Here is a 24,143-nt window from a genome sequence, read left to right as displayed (position 1 = left end):
CTAGAGTGTCTTGTGTTTTGATTGATGTTCTCTCTAGTGACAGGAATCCTGACATAAACTTGGTCCTTCGAGCCGGATGGGAGTTCCTGGATGCTGCCCCGATTCCTAAATCCGTGATCACGGTACCAATCATCAGCCGCTTTCAGGCGAACGGAGCCTCCACTCCACTCCATAATAGCACCAGCCTCCTATCCACATTGAGAGACCACAGCTAGCCAAAACAGAAGGGTGAGTACTCCGGGGCGGAACCCCGTTGGAGGTTTAACAACTCCCTCCTCTAAGCTTCTTAACTCAGTTTTTTAAGCTTCGAGTTTATCTAAAATAGTAATAGGGAGATTGAGCGGATCCCAACTCCCTCCTCTAAGTTTCCTAACTCCATTCCCTAAACTTAAGAGTTTATCCGTAAAAAGTAGTTAGTAATTGGGAAGTTGGGCGGATCCCAACTCCATCCTCCAAGACAAGCCTGTTAAGTAGAGTCAAGTTTCTTTCTTTTTTAAATAAGTAAAGTCAAAATAAATAAATAATAAATAGTAATAAATAAAAATAATAATAATAATAATAATTAGTCAAATAAAAAATAAAGTGTTTTAAATACTGTGTCTGTGTTATAAAAACTGTGTCTGTGTTTTGGTGACAGTAACGCCACAATTGAAAGACTGATAGGAGAGCCTGTGACTGTCACAGTGAATGTGAATGGGTGAATGGATTGTGGAACTGTGTTGGAGTTGTGTTGAGAAATTGAGGGTGGAAAACGGCAACGTCCGCTGAGTAGTTAGACTCAGTAGAAGCCTGGCGTTGTGGACGAGTTTCTGCCTTCCTCTCAACAAGTGTGACTCGCACAGCACCACCTCATGAGTAGTGAAATAGTTGTTTTGAAAACAATTTTTATCTAGACGATTCATGTTCTAGAGAAGGCGCTTACTACGATCTCTCTGAGCTTAAAATAATTTTGACCAAATTGTAGAATTAACAATAAGAAATAAATAATGGGCAACAGTTCGGGGAAAGAACCTCCTAATGCCGCTGAACGGAAGAAAATTCGTAGAGTATGTGAACATATAAAACAGGATAATGATTTAACAGATAAAGAGTTGTAAAAATTGCTGAAGTTTTTCCCCAGTTGGGAAAAACAATATGGTTTTAAACCAACCTTGAAGACGAGGATTGTCAGAAATTACTCACCCAGCTCAGAGAGAAGCAAGGAAAGAAAGGAGATTCAGACCCCAAAATTCAGTGTGCTCTAATGTGGTGTGCTACGGCAGAAAGACCGGCTCAACAGATTAAACAAAAAAAGCAGAAAATGGGAAAAGAAGTGAACAAAGAGGCTCAAAGGGACAATGAGAAGGATGTGAATGATGATATAAATGATTTAGCCTGGATAAGAGTTAAACGCACACGAGTAAAGGGGAAGCCTGACTCCCCTGCTGCATGGCCCTGTTCTAGCCCTCCTCTTCCATCACTCCCGCCCCCATCAAAGCGGGAGCGACACACACCCTCACCGCCCCTGTCAAAGCGGGAGCGACACACCCCCTCACCGCCCCCGTCAAAGCGGGAGCGACACACCCCCTCACCGCCCCCGTCTCCATCGACCACTAGGGGCAGAAAGGCATGGAAGGCACCTCCTGATATGCCACGCCCAGAGGGAGGGGGTGGGGCGATAATGGCACAACAGACGGTTAGTGGCGGTTTATATCCACTGATAGAGATGCCTGGGGAGGGAAAATAAACCTGCTTTATTGAAAGGCCTTGGAGCCCTGTGCAAATTTGTAGTGCGGCTGCTGGGCTCCCACCTTACCGAGAAGAACCCCTAAAGTTCACGGTTGAAGTGCAGGCCCTGATTGATGGATATAACTTAAGCCCCCGAGATGTCGGTAACCTGTTAAAATACGTACTAGGAGCAGATTGGAGGCATGTGGAGGATGAGTGGTTTGATGAGCAAGAAATCCCAAAAACTTGGGATCCGCATGATCGGATCAGAGGCGGAGACCATTTTCAAACGAAAGTTTTAAAGCAGTAATGACCCGCTGGGGTCCTAAAATGGACTTTAGACGCATCCGTGCAGTAAGAGCTAAAGAAAACGAATCATGTGTGGACTTTCTACACCGATTTGACTCCGCTTTTGGTACAAACACCGGTCTCACTGAAGGTACTGCCCCCTATATTTGAACTCTATAAAACTACTCTGATTGAGTGTCTGCCCCGACAAGTAAGAGAGAATACAACGAAGTCTTGCATCACAGTTAAAACCTGTTGGGTTAAAGAGTTAGTAGATCATGTACAACACCACTAGGATATGTGGCTGGAAAAGAAAGAGTTTAAAAAAGACGGGGAGCAAGATAAAGTAGATGGATTAGTGCAAGTTATGGCCGCTCTGGTGGCCACCCAGGGAAGTGGGGGACAGGAAGAGAGGAATAGGAGTCGTGACCGATGTTTCTGTTGAGGCCAGACAGGTCATTGGAGGGACAATTGTCCGAACATGAGTAGGTAGGGACAGGATCGAGGTAGAGGCCTAAGCCGGGGTGGTTTTGGGCGGAGCCAGGGTAGAAGCGGTTACGGTTTTGGGAGGGGCAACCGAAGTTTTGACAGAAGCCCGGTACGTTTTGACAGAGAGCAGGACAGAGAGTTTACTGAGAGGAAGGGTAATAATCCTTTCATACTCCAACCACAAAATAGGACAGCATGACTAGACAGGGGGGAGGATCCAGTTCAGATACAGGAGACGAAACTGGGTGAGTTTCTTAAGCACTTAGAGGGTAGGGGACAGTTGGGCGAAGCGGGTACACAGGGCAAAGAGGAGCTGGTAGAGCTCTGTTATTCCGCGGTGACCTCTACTCCGATGGTGACCTTATTAGTGAACGGTAAAAAACTTGACTTTCTTTATGACTCAGGGGCAACAAAAAACATTTTTACCCCCTGGGGCTGTTGAATCGGCCACTACCACCCCTGTAAAAGACGCATCTGGGTGTATTACCCAGGCTCCAAATTTGACTCCGTGTGTAATCTTAGATTCACAGACAGGGCTCTGTACCGTGACTCAACCACTGCTATGTCCCATGTGCCCCTTTAACTTGTTGGGACGGCAGGAGCAGTTTGACCTGCATTTAGGTTATGGGCCTAGGGGGGGTGACATGGCTGTCTTGAGGTGCTCTACAGACCCTAAGAGTGGTATCTTCCTATCCCAGAATCGTTCGGCCTCATTTGCCTCTTTAGATTTAGATCTCACGGGGTCCCTGTAAGGAGGGACCCCGTGCGGCTGTAAGGAGGCACCTACAGACACATCTGTTCCCCAGCATAGACCCAGTTGTGATGAAGGTTCCGTATTTTCTCCACTGTACTCTTCTGTATGATGCCCATGGGGAAATAGATCCAGGCTGGATTGTTGAGTGCTATGGGGCGGCCCACAATTTGGGGACTACTTGGTTGAAAATTGATTCTGTTTTCATGACAGACGATGGGAATATGGCGGCTGCTGTTTCCCTCCCTGGTAGATTTTCGGAGCTGTCCCAGAACCGTCCACCTCATGTCTCTTTGTGGGCCACTAGGTCCACCCCCTTCTCAGCCCCGAAACAGTTGGTGGCCAGAGGGCTGGAAGCAACAGATTTTCAGTCTTCTGCCTCTTTACCCACCAGTGTGAGCTATAGCCCAGGGACCAATATCTACCAGTTTGTTTCCTCCGAGGCCGTCAGAGCGCGTTCCAAGTTCCACCTTCATACCAGTGAACCACGGGACCCCCGGGTAGAGATAGTGCAATCACTTGGCTGAGAGCTAGACCAATTACCACACTCTCTATGGTCATCCGGTCCAGCAGATGTGGGACTAATTGATACACCACCTTACGAAGTTATAGCTGGGGGACCTCAGAGACCTTCTGTAAAGCAGTTTCCTCTTAAACCTGAGGCAGTAGAGGGAATTAGACCAATAATCGAATCGTTACTCTCTTCAGGAGTCATAATACCCCTTAAAGCAGTAGTCCCTGACCCATTCACTCTCCTAAATTCGGTCTCCTCCGACAGCTGTTATTTCTCAGGAATTGATTTAGCCAATGCCTTTTTCTCAATCCCTGTTCACCCTGACTCCCAGTTTTGGTTCACATTCACGTTTCTGGGCCACAGATATACCTACACCCGTCTGCCACAAGGCTTCATCTACTCCCCCACCATTTTTGCAGGCATTATTGCAGATTTGTTGGCCAAATTCACTCCAACGGCTGGTTCTACTATCTCGTCATATGTAGATGATGTGCTTGTGTGTTCCCCCACTCAAACTTCGTGTAGGAAGGATGCAGTGGCACTGCTTGAATTTTTGGGTATTTCCGGGTGTAAAGTTAGTCATAACAAATTGCAGTATGTCCAACCTGAAGTTGTTTTTCTGGGGAGGCTTTTATCGGCTAGTGGGGTACAGCTAAGAGAGCAGACCGTGGCAGCCGTTAGATCGTCCTTTTTAGGACTTTGTAATTACTGCAGACTGTGGATCCCTGAATTCTCTGCTCTCACGGGCCCCCGTATGTCCTCCTTTAAAGGAGGTGACTCCCTGAACTCGTCTTTGCCCATATCGCCTAACTAGATGAAAAAATGAAGGACCTTAGCGAGTGTTTGAATGAAGTTACTACCCTGAAATTGCCAGACTATATGAAACCTTTCCACTTACATGTTAACGTGCTCAATGACTATTGGACGTCTGTTCTGGTGCAATACTATGCTGGAACTCCCCTGCCTTTGGGCTATTTCTCTCAAAAACTTGACCCTGTTGCGCAAGGAATTGCCTGTATGTCTCCAGTTTGTGGCTGCTGCAGCCACAGCCCTAGTGTCAGCTAGACGTGTGACTCTGCACTCCCCTGTAACGCTCCACTGTCCGCATGATATTACTGTACTACTGAGTTCTAAGTCCCCCTTCCTAACAACCTCGCGGTATATGCTCTTTTGATAGAAAATCCAAGGCTGGTAGTGACTAATGACAATATTTTGAACCCCGCTTCTTTGCTGCCCTGTGGGGATCTGACGCGTGAGTGTTGTACGGCTGTTAACCTCCAATCGTTAGCACCCAGACCTGATCTGTCTGATAGGCCTTCGTCTGACTCTCTCTGGCTCTTTACCGATTGGTCCTCTCGGAAGGACGATACAGGAAAGACCCATACGGCCTTTGCTGTTACGACCCTTACCGCTGTAATATTTGCTGAGGCTCCCCCTGCTCATTTCTCTGCTCAGATGGCCGAACTCTTAGCAGTCTTGCTAGCCCTAGAATTGTCTGAGGGGTTGCGGGTGTCCATTTTCACTGATAGCAAATACGCCTTTTCTTCTGTACACTCCAATTTGGTGTCATGGAAGAAACGGGGTTTCGTCACCTCCTCCGGTAAACCGGTTAAACATGCCGAGCTTTTGCAACGGTTAGCTGCAGCTGTGGTATTACCTGCCTCCCTGTCTATGGTGCATGTTCCCGCGCACACAGTTAAAAATGACCCACTGTCGGTAGGAAATAAGTTTGTTGACTCTGTGGTCCAGACTGTTAATTCAGGGCAATCTCCCTGGTGGGAACCTTGGGTGTCGCTCTCCTCGTTCCCTACATTCCTGAGTCACATGTCTATACCATCCCACTCTGACGATTTTCTTTTAAAGTCTAAATACCCCCCCAAGAAGCCTGTTGAATGTGTGGAGGATGCTGAGGGAATTTGGCGTCATGTGACTACAGACTTACCTTTCCTGCCTCCGTCTTTGTATGCATGGGCGTGTAACGTGGCTCATGGACATTCGCACGTTACAACGAGGGGAATGATAAAGGCGATTCAGAAAGTTTTTTATTGCCCCAACATTAAAAAAGCAGCACTTGGGAAAGTACGAAGTTGCATGACTTGATTAAAGTATAATGCTCAGGGTGGCATAAGAACCCGAAGAGGGGCTACCCCACATTACAATGAACCCTTTTTACAGTGGCGTATGGATTACATTGAGTTGACACCCCCCGGTGGGATGAGATACTGTTTAGTGCTGGTATGACCATTTAGTAAATGGACAGAAGTCCACCCTTGTGCAAAAGCAACTGCAGAACACACAGTTAAAGTATTAAAGGAAGCTATAACCGCCAGGTATGGGTTTCCTAATACCTTGTGGTCTGACAATGGGACACACTTTACAGGACAAAAAATGAAAGAATGGGTAGCAGAAGTGGGAGTAGACCATAAGTTCCATTCGGCTTACCACCCTCAAAGTGCTGGGCTGGTAGAAAGACATAATGGTACTATAAAACAGAGACTGGCTAAAGCCGTAGCTTCACACGGCAGAACGTGCTTATCAAATCTGCCCAGAGTAAGACTCGAAATGAACACGGTCCCAAGAAACGATGGCCTGAGCCCATTTGAAACTGTTTATCACAGGCCCTATATCCCCATGGAGTTCAGGAAAAAAGGAAAACCTTGGAACCGTGCCGGAGTTGCACGCCGGGCCAGGAGGAGGAAATTCAGACCTGTCCTCCCGTCCATCATCATGGGGAACGTGCGATCTCTCCCCAACAAGATGGATGAGCTGGCGGCGGTGACCCGGCATCAGAGGGACTTCCGCGAGTGCAGCGTCATGGTGTTCACGGAGACATGGCTGAGCGTGGCGATTCCAGACACGGCCGTTCATCTGGACGGGTTCAATCTGGTGCGGGCGGACAGGACGAGGGAGAGCGGAAAGAGGAAAGGAGGAGGGCTGGCAGTGTTCGTGAATAATCAGTGGTGTAACCCTGGACACATCACTGTGAAGGAGCGGCACTGCTGCCGGGACATTGAACTGTTGGCGGTTGGCGTGCGGCCGTATTATCTGCCGCGGGAGTTCTCACACGCCATTGTGATAGCTGCGTATGTCCCCCCCTCTGCCGACGCGGACGCAGCCTGCGACGTCTTCCTCTCCCTAACGAGCAGGCTGCAGACACAGCACCCACAGGCCCTCATCCTCATCTCTGGAGACTTTAATCACGCCCCTCCGTCCTCCACTCTGCCCACCTTCACCCAGTATGTTACTTGTTTCACCAGAGACAGTAAAATACTGGACCTATGCTATGCCAACACCAAGGAGGCATACATATCATCACCCCTCCCCCCCCTGGGAAGAGCGGACCACAACCTGGTTCATCTCCTGCCCGTCTACAAGCCTCTTGTGGAAAGGCAACCAGCTGTGTCCCGCACTGTGAGGAGATGGTCCGACGAGGCTGAAGACGCTTTGAAGGACTGTTTCCACAGAACAGAGTGGGATTTATTCTGTGATTCTCATGGGGAGGACATTGACGGTCTCACAAACACCGTCACAGACTACATTAACTTCTGTGTGGATAACACTGTACCCACCAGGACTGTACAGTGTTATCCCAACAACAAACCCTGGATCACCCCTGACATTAAGGCCCTTCTTAAGGAGAAGAAAAGGGCCTTTAAGTCTGGAAACAAGGATGAGCTGAAGGCTGTCCAGAGGGAGCTGAGGAGGAAAATCAGAGAGGGGAAGAACATTTACAGGAGGAAGATGGAGGACCAGCTGCAGCAGAACAACGTCAGCGAGGTGTGGAGGGGCCTGAAGACCATCTCAGGCCATAAAGGACCCGACCGCCAGGTCACTGGGGACCAGAAGTGGGCAGATAACCTAAACAAATTTTTCAATAGATTTGATCAGGCATCCACGCCCCCCCCCCAGCCCAGCCCTCCACGCTGTAGCCCCCTCCTCCTCCTCCCACCCTACCCCTGCCCCTCTCCAACACCACCACAGCTCCTCTCCCTCCCCCTCTACAACAATCAGCTCACGGCCACCCCCCACTGCTCAAGTCATGTTACAACCACCCCCTACAGTTCACCTCTTCAACCCACCCCCCTCACCCACACCCCCCAGCACACAGTCCCCCTGCTCCACCCTGTCCCTCACTGAGTCCCAGGTGAGAAACCAGCTCCGGAGGATCAAGACGAGGAAGGCTGCGGGTCCAGACGGCATCAGCTCCAGGCTCCTGAAATCCTGCGCAGACCAGCTGTGTGGGATTGTTGGACACATGTTCAACATGAGCCTGAAGCTGGGAAGGGTTCCACAGCTGTGGAAAACGTCCTGCTTGGTTCCCGTGCCCAAGACCCCGCATCCCAAGGACCTAAACAGCTACAGGCCGGTGGCACTAACGTCTCACCTGATGAAGACCCTGGAGCGTTTGGTCCTCTGTCATCTCCGCCCCCTGGTGAGCCCATCACTGGACCCACTCCAGTTCGCTTACCAGCCTGCCATCGGGGTGGATGACGCCGTCATTTTCCTCCTAGACCGAGCACTGTCCCACTTGGAGAGGCCTGGGAGCACTGTGGGGATCATGTTTTTTGATTTCTCCAGTGCTTTCAATACGATACAACCAGCACTGTTGAGGGACAAACTGGAGATCACTGGGTTGGATCACCACCTTACGGACTGGATATTGGACTATTTGACCAATCGCCTACAGTTTGTGAGGACCCCGGACTGTGTGTCGAACACAGTTGTCTGCAGCACAGGGGCACCTCAGGGAACGGTTCTGGCTCCGTTCCTGTTCACCCTGCATACTGCAGACTTCTCCTACAACTCCCCCACATGTCACCTGCAGAAGTTCTCTGACGACTCTGCAATCGGCCTCATCACCGATGGGGACGATAGAGAGTACAGAGAACTGACTCAGGACTTTGTGGACTGGTGCCAGCGGAACCGCCTCCAGATCAACGCGGGTAAAACCAAGGAGCTGGTGGTGGATTTCCGCAGGCGATCACTCTGCCCGGTTACACCGGTGAATATCCAGGGTACGGACATTGAGGTGGTGTCCTCGTACAAGTACCTGGGTGTTCACCTCAACAATAAACTGGACTGGAGTACCAACACCCTCTCTCATTATAAAAAGGGTCAGAGCAGACTCTATCTGCTCCGGAGGCTGAGGTCTTTTGGAGTGCGGGGGTCGCTCCTAAAGACCTTTTATGACACAGTTGTAGCCTCAGCTACTTTTCATGGGGTGGTCTGCTGGGGCAGCAGCATCACTGCGGCCGACAGGAAGAGACTGGACAGGCTGATTAAGAAGGCGGGTTCTGTCCTAGGATGCTCCCTGGACTCAGTGGGGGTGGTGGTGGAGAGGAGGATGACAAACAAGCTGTCATCAATGATGAAGAACCACTCCCACCCTCTACAGGGCACACTGAGATCACTGGAGAGCCCCTTCAGTGATAGGTTGCTTCACCCGAGATGCGTGAGGGAACGCTATCGCAGGTCCTTCCTGCCCACGGCTGTCAGACTGTACAACCAATAGTCCTCCCAGCAGACCACTCAAAGAGCTCAGGGAACTCAGGGAACTCCAAGAACTCACCAAACTCAAAGAACAAAACGTTCTAATTCTGGATGAGCAATGTAAACATCAGCCTGTAGTGTATATTCTTTTTTGGTGTGTGAATATAATGTACATTCAGATAATATGATATATGTTAATATGTTTCCAATATGTGAATATGTAAATTTCATATGTTGCAGATGTTAATATGTATGTATATTATTTAACTATTTATGTTTGACCCTCCCCCCCCTGCTGCCACGATCGCACAAATTTCCCCACTGTGGGACAATAAAGGTCTATTATTATTATTATTATTATTATTATTATTATTATTATTATTATTATTATTATCATCTGTTTTGGTTTCAATTGCTGTATATGCCAGTGTGTTGACCTTATGTGGCTGTTGTTGCATTCCATGTATCCGGATGCTGATAGAGAGTTTGATCTCCACCGCGATCAGGCCCCATAGTGAGCAGTTGCAATTCCTCCTTGCCCCCATCGATGATGATTTCTCTGAAGAGGATCTTGGTCCTCCTACCTCTTCTCCCCCTCCTATCCCTTCCCCACCTGCCTTTGATCAACATGTGTATGAATGCCCTGATCAACAGGTGTATGAGTGTATGATACGGACTGAGTATTTATGATCCTCTTACCGAAAATCTCACGAAGTGGTAAGTTATAGGTGATATGTCATTCTACTCGGCGGCTTAGTTGCTAAAGTTATAAAAAGTGGGGAATGTTGATATGTAAATATATGTTATGCCTTTAATCACATTATAACAACTGTTTCAGTGTATTCTCAGGATAGTAGGAGCGGCGAGAGAATAAAAAGGTCCCAAGTTCTCTTTGGAAAGTTTTTCTAACTGATACAGATGAAGACGCTCTGATTGATTCATGCCCTAATCAGGCACTTACAGTTCCTCTTGTGCTATCTGTCTAACTGTCACACGAGAAATAAATGTTGTAAGGAGCACCGTGCTTCCTCTCCCTTAAATCATGCAGTTTCCTGTTTTGGGAACTTTCTTCTGTTAAGGAAAACATGTATTCAGCCTTGTACTGTGTTGTGGTCATTTAATCCCTATATGGTAATTGATTTCTATGTCTTTCTGTCTCAACTCCACTATCTGTCTCAACTCCAATGACAAGCAATGTCAAGCATAAAAACTGTGGAGACTCACTCCTCTTTGGACTTTTTTCTTTTTGTCCCCTTGTCGACAAGTACAGCTGTGTTGAAGAAATACTTTGGTCTCTGAGTATTTTTTATGTCAGTGCATTTTTGCACTAAATTAAAATCTGTAATCTGACTGCCATAAAGCAACTCGTCATGGTGAATTGTTGAATCGGGGCTCCATTGATGATGGCTTTTTTTTTTGAGTTGTTGCGCCTGTTAAACTGCGGGTCAACTTACTCTGGGTTACAAAAACTACAGTATTTTCCGCACTATAAGGCACACCTAATTTTCTCATAAACCCACTGTGTGTCTTATAATCTGGTGAGCTGTATACACGAAATTATAAAATAAACAATTCATTAAAGGTGCGCCTTATAGTGCAGAAAATACTGTAACCCTGAAATGCGCTTGTGAAACCGAAATCCCTGGTTTTCCAGGTTCAGGGTAAATCAACCCAGAACCAAAGGTTTGCCTCAGGCTATGTTAACTCCGTGAAACCATACAAACCCTTCTTGTAGCGCTGTTGTGAGGCGACAGCGCTACCTACTGCGCCACCTTGCCGCCCCTTTTCAGTTATTTTATCACCAAAATAATGCTCTTGTCACACACATAAATGTGCTCTCATCTATATCAAGTTCTGTTATATAAGGAAATGTTTTTAAACATTTTCAAGTTAGGTAATTTAAACAGTAAATCGGCATAAGCATGTGACAAACAGTTGAAAAGAAGAATATTCATACCATCTCGTATACCTATATTGTCTAAGAACTGACATGAAGAACTGACATCTAGCCCTTTTGTATGGTTAGGGTTAGGGTTAGGGTTAAGACATGCTGTGGGTGGTCAGGAGGGGCTTCCAGATGACTGGACAACTACAGCTAATGTGATCAGGGAGACATGTAGGAGAGTACGTGGTGTGTCATCTGGAAGGAAAGTAGATAAGGAGACTTGGTGGTGGAATGAGGAGGTACAGGAGTGTGTACAGAGAAAGAGGTTAGCTAAGAAGAAGTGGGACACTGAGAGGACTGAGGAGAGTAGACAAGACTACAGGGAGATGCAGCATAAGGTGAAAGTAGAGGTAGCAAAGGCCAAACAAGGGGCTTATGATGACTTGTATGTTAGGTTGGACAGTAAGGAGGGAGAGACTGATCTATACAGGTTGGCAAGACAAAGAAACAGAGATCGAAAGGACGTCCAGCACATTAGGGTGTTAAGGATAGGGATGAAAGTCTATTGACAGGTGCCAGTAGTGTGATTGGAAGATGGAAAGAGTACTTTGAAGAGTTGATGAAAGTGGAAAATGAGAGAGAATAAAGACTAGAAGAGGTGACTGTTGTGGACCAGGAAGTAGCAAAGATTAGTCAGGATGAAGTGAGGAGGTCATTCAAGAGGATGAAGAGTGGAAAGGCAGTCGGTCCTGATTATTACTGTACCTGTAGAGGTATGGAAGTGTCTAGGAGAGGTGGCAGTAGAGTTTCTGACTGGGTTGTTCAACAGAATCTTAGATAGTGAGAAGATGCCTGAGGAATGGAGGAGAAGTGTGCTGGTGCCCATTTTTAAGAACAAGGTAGATGTGCAGAGTTGAGGAAATACAGAGGAATAAAGCTGATGAGCCATACAATGAAGTTATGGGAAAGAGTAGTGGAAGCTAGACTAAGAGCAGAAGTAAGCATTTGTGAGCAGCAGTATGGTTTCATGCCAAAAAAGAGTACTACAGATGCAGTATTTCTTTGAGGATGTTGATAGAGAAGTACAGAGAAGGCCAGACGGAGCTGTATTGTGTTATGACAGGGTGCCCAGAGAGGAACTGTGGTTGTACGAGGAAGTCTGGAGTGGCAGAGAAGTATGTTAGAGCAGTGCAGGACATGTATGAGGACTGTAAGACAGTGGTGAGGTGTGCTGTAGGTGCAACAGAGGAGTTCAAGGTGGAGGTCAGATGGCATCTGGGATAAGCTCTGACCCCTTCTTGTTCGCTATAGTGAAGGCTGACAAACATGAATCTCCATGGACTGTGATGTTTGCAGATGACATTGTGATTTGCAGTGAGAGCAGGGAACAGCTGGAGGAGAAGCTAGAGAGGAGGAGGTTTGTCCTGGACAGGAGAGGAATGAAGGTTAGCCGCAGTAAGACAGAGTACATGTGTGTGAATGAGAGGGACCCAAGTGGAAGAGTGAGGTTACAGGGAGAATAGATCAAGACGGTGGAAGGATTTTAAGTACTTAGGGTCAACAGTCCAGAGCAATGGAGAGTGTGGAAAAGAGGTGAAGAAGCGTGTATAGGCAGGATGGAATGGGTGGAGAAAAGTGTCAGGTGTGATGTGTGATAGAAGAGTTTCAGCTAAAATGAAAGGAAAGGGGTACAAAACTGTGGTGCATTATTTTGCTTCCACATAATCCCTCCTCTTTATGAGATTATCATAAACTACTCATCGAAATAATGTATGGTGAATCAGCACGTATGTCTAGATGTGTGTGACTAGGATTGGTGGCGCTGTAAGTTTAGGGTTAAATATATGGTTGTGTGAACTCTAAACATAGTGATAAGCGACAAAAACATTCCATTTATGTTCATTTATATATGAACTTAACATGAATATACTAACATAACTGGTCATCTGTTATCACTTCCCTGATGAGGGTGAAAAACCTGGCGGGTGTTTTTTAACCAGGAAAAGCCCCCCATGGCCCCCTTCCCATTGGGCGACCTTAAACAATACATCCTAACAGATTGACCAAATACATCACACACTGAAATTATTTACTGAAACACAGAAGTCATTTTAATAATTCTGAATGGTATGAATTAGATTACCTCTTCCTTTATAGAACACAACATTGAATATAGAATAAACAGAATGATCTAACTGATAAAATTGATGATTAAACAATGGTTACACAGAATAGTAAGAATAATGTCATAGTAATATCCTGATGATATATCCGTATGTAGTTGTAATGTATATCCATATCAGCCCTTGTCCATCATTCCTTATAACAGTTCTTCCTCATAGTTGGAGATTGTGAACACATATGGCATGTTCTCCCTCCTCTGCGCCAGAAGAATTCTGTGCACCAGTTCGTCAGCCATTAGCATACTTAGCATTTGGACTTCCTGTGTGTCCTTAATGAGGTTCAGTCCTCTTGTCCATTGTTCTCACACACCATTCCCTCAGGATAGGCATGATGCAACATGTCAATAAAGAGAGTAGTATCAGTATTATCAGTATAATTATCCCAGATGTAGCCAAAACCGGCTTCCCATTTTCCAAAAATTTCTTCTAGCCCATCCCACTTAATGCTTCCACCCCTACCAGCATTGTCATTCATTTCAAACTTTAAAGCTTCAGGTTTTCTCATAGCAACAGAGAGATCTCTGTGATAAATTGTTATTTGAGATAAATGTACAACAAAGTGTTCCAAACATTTTACACACTCACGATTATCAAAAGGTATTGTGATTTTTGTATTAAACGGGGGCTGATGTTATTTTCACAGTAGTAGTAGTAGTTGGACTAATTCTACTATATGGATATAGCGTCACATGATCAATAATGTTTGGACTAGGTGTTGTGGCCTTTCTAATAATCTTAACGGTGGTTGGGGAAGCTGTTGTGCTGACTGTAGTTAGCTGTGTGTCAGTTTCTGTTGTTTTCATGGGGGAAGTTGTCCTGGCAGCTGTAGTTTTTTCTATCATAGGTGTTGGCGTTTTAATCTTCATTTTGAAACCTGTAGATCTTTTAGTTGGAGTCGTATCACTCAATGTTTCCCTGGTACACTCGTAGATCCAGAAGTCCTTCCCTACATAAACTCTAACCTCACTATTCTCGTCCAAACAACTCCCGTCTACCCCAGTTTCAAAATGTATTCTCCAATCACACGATGGGAAGTTTACATTTCCTGTAGTCTTTGTATCTTTAAGGAGGATTACATTACGAATTGAGTGACTAGTCAGCTTCTTAGAGGGGATGTACTTCCTAACCTTTTCTCCTTCCCCTTCCAGCCTCACTGCTCTTGGACATGATAAAGCTCTTCAATGTTGTTTTTACTGAATTCTGTGTAGTAACATGTGGAGTGGTAATTATCAGTGGGGGGTGGTTGTTAGCTTAGTCAAAGATTTAATGTCCCAGGGCCAAATCCTACAGGTTTGCTGTCCCTCCTCAGCCATTATGATCATCTCTATCGCATAGGTCATGTTGGGTTTAACAATACTTGTGTCTAGCTGAACCTGCCAAACCCCTTGTTCAAATTTTACTGTTATCCAACAGTGCTCAATTCCCCACGCTGCTCGTAGCATCACACTAGCTTACAAATCATGTGTGATGCCACATAGTACATTCTGCTCTTGGCTCAGTATATCATTTTTCAAAAGTCTAAGTCTTCGTTGGGTAACCCTGGCAGTTACATCTTTACTTGAAATCTTTAAGGTTATTCTCTTACCCACTAGTGTTCCTGCTAACATTGCTTCTGTCAGATAAACTGGATCCATATTATCCACTCAATTTAGTTTAGTGTATGTTTTAAAGTTTGTGGCTCTCTCATCTTTTCTACACTTTACGTCGGCGAAGAACGCATCATTAGGATTCATTCTCCTATCTAATCTTACTTGTATCTCGAGCTCTTGATTTATGGTGATGTTTATGTGACATGAAAAGTTGTTCATACCTATCTGCTCTTCCCCTGATTTCATCCTACATAAAATGGTTTAATTTAACTTAACACTTATTTCACATTTTGTCCCCGTCTGTCTAATCTCATCAGAAATAATCACTGTTCCGGTCCACTTCCACATAGTGTGAAGATCTCTTACTTCTCCTGTCATCTTGCTCCTGGTTTACTGGTTGTGTGTCATCATGAACATGAGATGACAATGCTAGCATGGTGTCAACACAGTGTGAATTGGGAATTTTGTGGTTGCATCATACTCATCTTGATCATGGCTGTGCGGTGCTTCCTGGAGTGGCTGTGACTCCAGCGGATGTCTCTTGCTCTTTAGCTTCAGAATCTGAGTCGGGCTCCTTAGAACAGTCCCCTGAGTCCCCAGATTGCCTGTTGATTGCCACATCAGGCTGCACATTACTCCTGTCAACAACCACATCATCTTCCTCATTGTTTCTCAATGTTATACTGCCCTTTGTCTCTGGCAAAGTCTCTTTGGTGCAGTGGCTCAGGTGATACCATGTGGTGCTTCCCTCGACTTGGACCGCTGTTGGGGTCGCCCCCACCACGGTGTAGGGCCCTTCTCTCCGTGGCGTTGTCGGCAGGATCCTGTTCGTGACGCCAGTTATGTGGTGAGAGTGTTTTGTCTAGCAAAATACCAAAATAAAAACCAAAGTACAACGAGGATGATGTTACAGCCAAAACGGGAGTTCTTTTAATTGATATGCAGATCATCAGTACAGATCAATCGGGAACAGCCACTGGATGCATGTCTCCTGACACTTTTATAGTCACAGTCCTCCATTTGTGTGTGCGTGAGCTTTGTACGTGTTCTATTCATGAGAAAACAGGAAACCGATTGTTCCCGGCAACTGTCCAAACCTATGTAACCACCCCATGTCAGGTTGACCTGCTTCCTGTCTTCCTGTTTTTCGGACAATCTGGTTATTCGCTGCCAAACTTGAAAATGTGTTTCCTCTGATTTGAAATGTGACCTACACATGCATTATTTCGCTTCCACAATTGGACGGAGAATTGGGGCAGCAGGAGCGGTATTGCAGTCGCTTTACCGCACTGTTGTCACAAAGAGGGAGCTAAGCCGAGAGGCAAAGCTCTCCATCTACCGTTGAATCTTCGTTCCTACCCTCACCTATGGTCATGAACGATGGGTCATAACCGAAAGAACGAGATCGCGGATACAAGCGGCTGAAATGGGCTTTCTCAGGCGGATAGCTGGTGTCTCGGAGATAAGGTGAGAAACACTGCTATTTGCGAGGGGCTCAGAGTAGAGCCGCTGCTCCTTCGTGTGGAAAGGAGTCAGTTGAGGTGGTTTGGGCATCTGGTGCGGATGCCTCCGGAACGCCTCCCTAGGGAGGTGTTTCTGGCACGTCCAGCTGGGAGGAGACCTCGGGGCAAACCCAAGACCAGGTGGAGGGATTATATCTCAACACTGGCCTTGGAATGCCTTGGGATCCCCCAGTCAGAGCTGGTGGATGTGGCCGGGGAAAGCGAAGTTTGGGGCTCCCTGTTGAAGCTGCTGCCCCCGCGACCCGACTACGGATAAGCGGTGGAAGATGGATGGATGGATGGACACTAACAAAATTAGGACTCTTCTCAAGAACTGATAAATCAATCAAGTTCAATCAATCAAGTTTTATTTATATAGCGCTTAATCATGACAGCAGACATTTCAAAGTGCTTTAGCAGACAGAGAAACCCAACTGAACCCTCCAGAGTAAGCATAAGCGACAGTGGCGGGGAAAAACTCCCTCGATGAGCAAGAAACTCCGGGCAGGACCCAGACTCTTTTGGGCGGCCATCCGCCTCGACCGTTAGGGTGGAAAAGAAATCAAAGGAAGATAAGAACAGCATCAGAGAGAGACAGAGAGAGAGTGACAGATAAGCCAGATAGAGACAGTATCAATATGGTTAAGGTTGCTAAAGTCAAGGCACAATTACAGCTGTGTGGATGACTGTATGGCGGCACGGAGGAAGAAAGGAAGCAGGACCCCAGCCGATGGATAGTTGAGGGGTGGTACTGGTGGGCTTGGAGGATAAGGTGCACAGCACATGGAGAGATGGGGGTGATACTGGTGGGCTCGGAGGTGCAGGTCCACAGAGGAAGGTCCACGGCGGCTGGGCGGATGAGGGGTGGAAAAGTAAGATGACACCAAGGAAGAGAGGCAGCAGGACCCCAGTCGATGGTTAGGTGAGTGGTGATACTGTTGTTTGGGAGGTGTAGGTCCACAGCAGATGGTCCACAGCGGATGGGTGGATGAGGGGTGGAACAGTATGGTGGCGCGGAGGAAAAAGGAAGCCGGACCCCAGCCGATAATTAGGTTAGGGGTGGTACTGGTGGGATGGGAAGAGCAGGTCCATAGCAGATGGGGATGAGGGGTGAACCTGAGAAAAACCTGGGAGAACATAGAGCACAAAGACTCCAGGGAAGAAGTTTAGTTAGTACGGTGTGATTGGAAAAAAAAGAGTTGTGCAAAGACGCACGCCTATTGGACTAAATGGATGGATCAAAACAACAGCGTACCAGAATAAAATAATTGAATTTGATTTGTGACATGCAACGTATGTATTAATTGACAATGTGCTGTAATGAGAGAGATGTTGTTGATTTAGGGGACGGGAACTTCACAAGCCAATGGCTTCTACCCATCAACCTTTTTTTTTTCTTTTCGGGTGATGTTGCTGATGTCTCAACATTGATGAAAGTAAAATCTGTTGTAATAACATGCCTGGAAAGAAGAAAATAAACTGGTTAAATAAATAAAAGTACTACTTTCTATGTGCTGGTGCTGTCTGGTGCTGTCTGTGATGTTTTTTGTACTTACTGTGCTGTGTGCGACGGACAGATTAATTTTCCTGATGGAACCTGCTTAAGGGATAAATAAAGTTATACTCCACTCCACTCCACATTGCTTTGGCATGTCCAGTTCCTGCATGTAATGAAGCTTTTCCATGACATTGCAACATCCACGTAAGAATAAAGCATACAATTGTAAAGCTTTGACATCCTCAGATTTTATGTTTGGCCAAGCTAAAGTCTTTTCAATATACGCAGCAGAGATCTTATATTCATTCCAAAGTGCTCTTGAGCAGACCCTTTGTCACGATGTAACCACGCTCAGGAGCCATGTGCTGGCAGCTGTGTACCATTTCCTTTGGATATCCTCTTGTAAATTGTTACAGGTAGTGTAAGCAGTCAAGTTTGCTGGCCTTTTCCTCGACTCCTTGTTCAATGCTTTAATAAAAGCTCTTTATTGAAATGGATCTCCATCAAATATGGGAATGTCTCATGGTGGCAGTGACATAAGACGCTGTTGGTGAACAAGTGCAGCTGAAATTTCATTTTGTGCATGATATTGACCATATTTCCTTCTAGATTTTGGTCCTGGTGGTAATTTACATATTACAGTGATTTTCTAAAGCAGTTGTTTTTCCAGGTTGTAATACTTCCATTTGTTCCAAACGCTTTTGTGATAATGTAGATGAGCAAATGGTTTCAATAATGTTGAAACCATTTCAGTGCCTTTCAGTTTGGTTAGGTTTGACATCCACAGCCTGTTGGTTGTTTTGTGGCAATAACCAATTCTCTTGACGTGTTGGTATGCAAGCTGTGGGCTCAAATGCAAGTGGGATTAAGATGTTTGACTCCGTTCAACTTCCGCTTGGCTCTTTCAAAGTAAAGAGTTCATGCCATCTGAATGGACCCGAGAGAAACCCTGTCCATCTGAAGCTTCCAAAACTTCGAATTTAGTATTAGAAGCAGCTAATTAGCTTTCCAAATGGGGCTGTTCCTTTTTTATCCTAATTTGTTGCTCCTGTTGGATGGATTTTTTACCATTTTGCAGTGAACCTTGTATCATTTGTCTTAAATTACGAGCTTTATTCAGCTTGGCTTTTCTACAAGTTTACAGTCTGTCCAATTTGTCAGCGAGTGCTTTAGCAGAAAGTTTGACCACTCTTTTACCAGTAAGAGTTTCACAATGGCTGTACCCAATGTTTGATTCGCCAGTTGGATGCGCACTCACACCCGACGCCTTGTCCTCATCCGCAACTTGCTCCTCCATATTTAAATTCAAAACTAAAAGGCTTTTTTCAACAAACCAGTTCAAAGTTAAATGTTCATCCTCTTCTGTGGCCAATGCATTGGACTTAAGCCGTAATGTACATACAAATGGCCATGTACACGTCTGTAGCGCTACTCATACCTAGTCATTGAAGAACTGTGTCCAACATTTTACCAGTTGCGGAGCTCCTGGCGTCTTTGCGCACTCCTCTCTGGCGTCTCCAACGACAGGTGTGGATCCTCTGCAGCGTCTATGGAGCAGGCGTTGTCCTATCCGGCGTCTCCCAAGCAGGTGTTTCTATCCGGCGTTTCCAACGACAGGTGTAGCCCCACTTCAGCGTCCACAGCGCAGGTGTTCCTCTGCGCCTGCTGCGTCCACAGCACAGGCGTGCGCACAAGATCCAGGTGCGAAAACGCTCCAAGCGCACGGCACCGAGTGTCCTTCTTTCTCATTTTCCCGATCACCAAAGTGGAGAAATTTCAATATTTTCCAATAGTCAACTGAAGCTGTAGTTTTTTTTACTTTAATAAGGCTAAGCCATTGAAGCCTCTACGCTTGAAGCCACTGAGGTTTGCCCCGCTCTTGAGTGGTTGATGAGTTGACGCGCTCCCTCAATCACCATTCAACACGCCAACCTTTTGCATGAATGTTCTGTTTTATTTCCATTGAACTTGTCCTATAGTTTACAACTAAACATTTCAATGTTTGGCGTTTCACAGTCACAATCAATGCGCTATCAACGGTCAAAAAACTATTGATGCGTCCGGGCAGAAAGACCTCCTCCGGCCAACAATTGGTCTCTATTTATACCTTGTGACCAGTTATCCACAGGAGACCCAAAGCATCATTTGGCTCCCACAGTCAGCAACAAAATTCCAAGAGTAGTTAGCTAATCTTAGGAAACTAAGCATCTCCTTGACCGTTGTAGGGCGAGGGTGATGCAAGATCGTACTGCAATGTGATGAATTCGAAGAAGGTCTGCTTTTAACAACCTGTCAATTATTTCTCTGATGCCTTTATGACCTTCACTGACATAGGATATTATTGTTTGTAAACAACACCGGGCATGAGAGAGAAAGTCACCGGAGGAGTAGAATCGCATAGACCTACATCTGTCGGAGTCTTGGCCCACAAAGTATGTTGGAGCGAATCTTCATAGTCCTTGTTGATCGGGACAATTGCAAGCAAAATGACCTTTCCTCCCCACACAGCCAACAACTATAGCCACTGGAGGCAGTAAAACCACCCCGGTGACCACCACAACTCCAACCTGCACCTCCGTGACCCATAAACTGCGGACCCATGTACCTGCTGGAGTGAGTTCGAACACATTTGTTTAGCATTTGTGTACCTTTAAACATTTACATTGTTTGAAGGCACTCTTTAGTGCATTTATACTCATAGGGTTGAAGTATTGATCCACCTGTGTGTTTGTATGAGTTACGTGTGAAAGCGGTCACCCTGGTAAGTCTCCTCTTTGGGATTGACCAGGTGGGGGTTTGTAGTGTTGGAGTACGGTGGTTAGAGCTCCTCTTTCCCCTTTCTCTGAATTTCTTTGGGAGCACATCTGTGCGTCCGGATTGGTTGGCAGTTTATCTGGTCGCTTCTGTCAGGCCAGCAGGTTACAGTGCATAAGTACCCGTCGCTATGCCTCATGAAGACTAGGGGAAAGTTACATAGATAGTCTGTTGGTTAAGTAGTCAGATAGCGGGTGACTTGCTTCAGCTGGTGGGTGTTTTGTTTGTTGCTCGCAATGGAGGTTATGACACATGGCATTCCCATTATTATATAAATAATAGGGGGTTATGGAAACCGCTATAATAGTATTTACTGAAGCTGCATCCGGTGAATTTACGATGGATCAGTTACTTAAAATTGCGGAATGTTTATTGTGATATGAGGGTGGAGGAAACAATGTCAGGAGTCTGGCATTTGGGTTGGCAAGAGTGTTTTGGTATTATGGTCGGATAGAGGCCAGCATTTGGGTCGGACAGAGGCCGGATCATGGGTCAGATGGAGTGTTTTTTCCCAGGAAAATTGATTAATCACCACTTGTACTATTCAGTTATGGAGACAGATAACCTTGCTTTGCTTATAGTTTTCCGACATTTTAACGTGTGTCAGCCTTGTTCCTTTCCAGGTTTTCTAATTGTGACCTTCCCGAGTTTGGTCCCACACAAAGGCTCATTCGATGGGCTCTGATGAGTGTGTGCCAGGGTTCCCTCTGGGACCCTGACTTTATGTTGGGGGGGGGGTTGTCACGGCCTTGGTCCTTCCAGGTCTCTTTGCTTTGTGTTGCAGGTCCACACCTGAGCATTATCATCATCATCATCATCATCATCATCAAGTAACTGAGAACATCTGGCTGGTGTTCACAGGTAATTTAACCCCGCCTGTCAATTCACTGGGGCGGGCATCATGTTCCCTCACAAATGTTTTGGATGAACACTTGGAAGACACCTTGACTTCTGATTAATGCCATGCTGCTTTTTGTATTGATTTGCTTACATTTAATAAACATAAGCTGGCCATAACAGACTCATGAAATTGTTTTACAACAAATTTTAATGGGCCCCCATTCCCCTTCCTCAAGGACTGCCCATGTTTCGGCCTTGATATCCGTAGTGTCTGGCATAGGGTGTCACAGTTCGGCTTGGCAGTGCTGGTGAGTGGCAGGGAGAGGGGCGAGGCTTGTGGGTGGAGCCACACCTGTAGGTCCTCGCCACACCCAATACTCATTCACACGTCAACTTCATTGGTGTTATCATCATGAGGCTTTTTAAGCCAGGGTGGATGAGAGCTCATTGCTGGTTTGTTTTTTTCTAGTTTGATTCCTGTTGGTATTTTCTGATTTTGTAATTCCTGTATGTCTGTGGAATTTTTGAGTTTGGATTAAATGATGGAGAAAGGATTCGCTTTTGGTGTCTTGCATTTGGGTGGGTCTGCCACCGGGCCCAGCTGGGCTCAGCCCGAAAAGGCAATGTAGATTCTTCCCACCCCTGTGGAGCCACCACTCGCAGGGCAGATTGATGGGGTCGGGTGCGCAGCCATAGGGGTGGCAGTGACAACAGGGGGTCACAACGGACCAGACCCGGTCGGCAAAAGCTGGCTTGGGAGATTTGGAATGTCACCTCACTGGTGGGGAAGGAGCCAGAGCTTGTGTTGGACACACTATTTCTCTATTACACGCTTATCTCACTCCTACTTCTATCGCGCTTATTTCCCCGCGATAAAATTCCCTCCAGATATTTTTTATCCCTATGAAGCCACGCGGTCACAGGATTCTCAACCTTTTAGGGCTTCGCGCGCCGATATGACCCAGGGCACTTCTAAAGCCTTTTAAGATTGGTTCGCCGACACAATCCAAGGTACCTAAACCTGTTTAGGTAGGAGTACTCCAACTCCCACCAGGGCCTTTAACTCAGTGGGACTCACCGAATTTCCTTCCCTGACCAACTTTTTCCAAAATAAAAGACAACTATAAATATGTTGAACTGGTGCCAATAACTACTACCATCAGTCAATGTGGAATAGTTGTGTGTAATGACTCATTTGTGGTTAAACGGCCACAAAATTTAGAGATTAAGCAGCCAGATATTTGAAGTTGTTTTGTAAGAACTCGAAATTCAAGTGATTTTAATTTGACAGCAACTGTATGATCAATGGATTCAAATTTTGTCTGTTTTTATCTTGACCTCTATCTGTATAGAATGGCTCAAAAAGAAAAGCTTCAGTGCCTGAAAGATTTCCATAAGGACATTCTGAAGCCATCACCTGGTAGGAGCCCTGGTTCACAACCTGAAGACGAAGCAGATGGCAAACACCCCCAGCGAGAGAAGTGAGCCAGCAAGCTGGACTTTCTTCTGTCTGTGGCCGGTGGCTTTGTTGGTTTAGGGAATGTGTGGCGTTTTCCTTACCTCTGTTATAAGAATGGTGGAAGTAAGATATTGAATCTATGCATTTACTTAAAGGAAATATATATCCATCAGGCATTCTCTTTTTTCATCATTTGTGTTTGAATGTGTCCTGAATAATTTTGCAGTGTACCAAAATGTGTGCACTCTGTAACAATAGAAACATGAAGGGATGGTGCAGCCTTGGCTAAAAGTGATCATTAGTTCCTCTCAGTTATTGTGCACATTTGTTTGAATATCCATCGCAAAAACAAAACTGCAGTGTTACATGTTTGTTAAGAAATTGCAATGTTGGAAAAGTTTTTCTGATTTGTAGTAGGTATTACCCAATCTGTATCATTTCAACGGCATGTAAAAATTCCATATAGATGCTGGACTTTAACTAAATCATCAGTTGGTAAGCACTACTGCTTTCATGTTGCCGGATTTCATCTGTCACTTTTCCCATTGTTCTTTATCTGTTATATTATTGAATGTCATCGGCATTCTATGTCCATCATTCACTCTGTTGTTCCATCCTTCCTTCCTACCACTCAGGTGCATTTCTCATCCCGTACTTAATCTTCTTGTTTGGCGGGGGTCTGCCAGTCTTCTTCTTGGAGGTTGCCCCTGGTCAGTTTACTTCTGAGGGTGGCATCACCTGCTGGGAGAAGCTTTGCCCCATCTTTACTGGTATGTTTCCTCAAACAATATGTGATGTTAAATTTATTACCCATCATATTTTGGGTAAACGTGATTTCAATAATAACATGAATGCTTGAAGAGAGTAAAATGTGAATGCTGGAGGCTAGATTACTGGACAAAACTTGTTTGTGATGGACCATAATTTTGTGTAATCATATGTATGCATATCAAGTTGAGGAACTGAATATGAATATTTGTAAACGTTGAAGTTATTAAGACAGGGTCTCTCACTGTAGTGGCAGCTCCAAGCCACTGCTTCCCCGTGCAGATATTAACACACTGTAAAATAAAATATGCTGATTTAGCTTAAAAAAATTATGTAAACTCATTGCCTTAAATGACTTAAGCTAAG

At 45.7% G+C, this 24,143-nt stretch overlaps 1 long non-coding RNA gene across 3 annotated transcripts in view; it reads left to right on the top strand.

The window, feature by feature from the left end:
* The window catches only part of LOC137611880 (uncharacterized), a 39,394-nt gene that overhangs the window by 86 nt on the left and 15,165 nt on the right, over nucleotides 1-24,143 (top strand). For all 3 annotated transcript variants that reach the window (XR_011038792.1, XR_011038793.1, XR_011038791.1), the window contains exons 2-5: nucleotides 38-228; nucleotides 20,405-21,571; nucleotides 22,903-23,031; nucleotides 23,645-23,779. This is a non-coding gene — a long non-coding RNA (uncharacterized lncRNA). The remainder of the gene's footprint in view (nucleotides 1-37; nucleotides 229-20,404; nucleotides 21,572-22,902; nucleotides 23,032-23,644; nucleotides 23,780-24,143) is intronic.

Source organism: Antennarius striatus, chromosome 18 (genome assembly GCF_040054535.1).
Source record: "Antennarius striatus isolate MH-2024 chromosome 18, ASM4005453v1, whole genome shotgun sequence".
NCBI lineage: Eukaryota > Metazoa > Chordata > Actinopteri > Lophiiformes > Antennariidae > Antennarius > Antennarius striatus.
The sequence above is the reverse complement of the archived record's forward strand: the minus strand, read 5'-3'. Positions and strand labels throughout refer to the sequence as shown.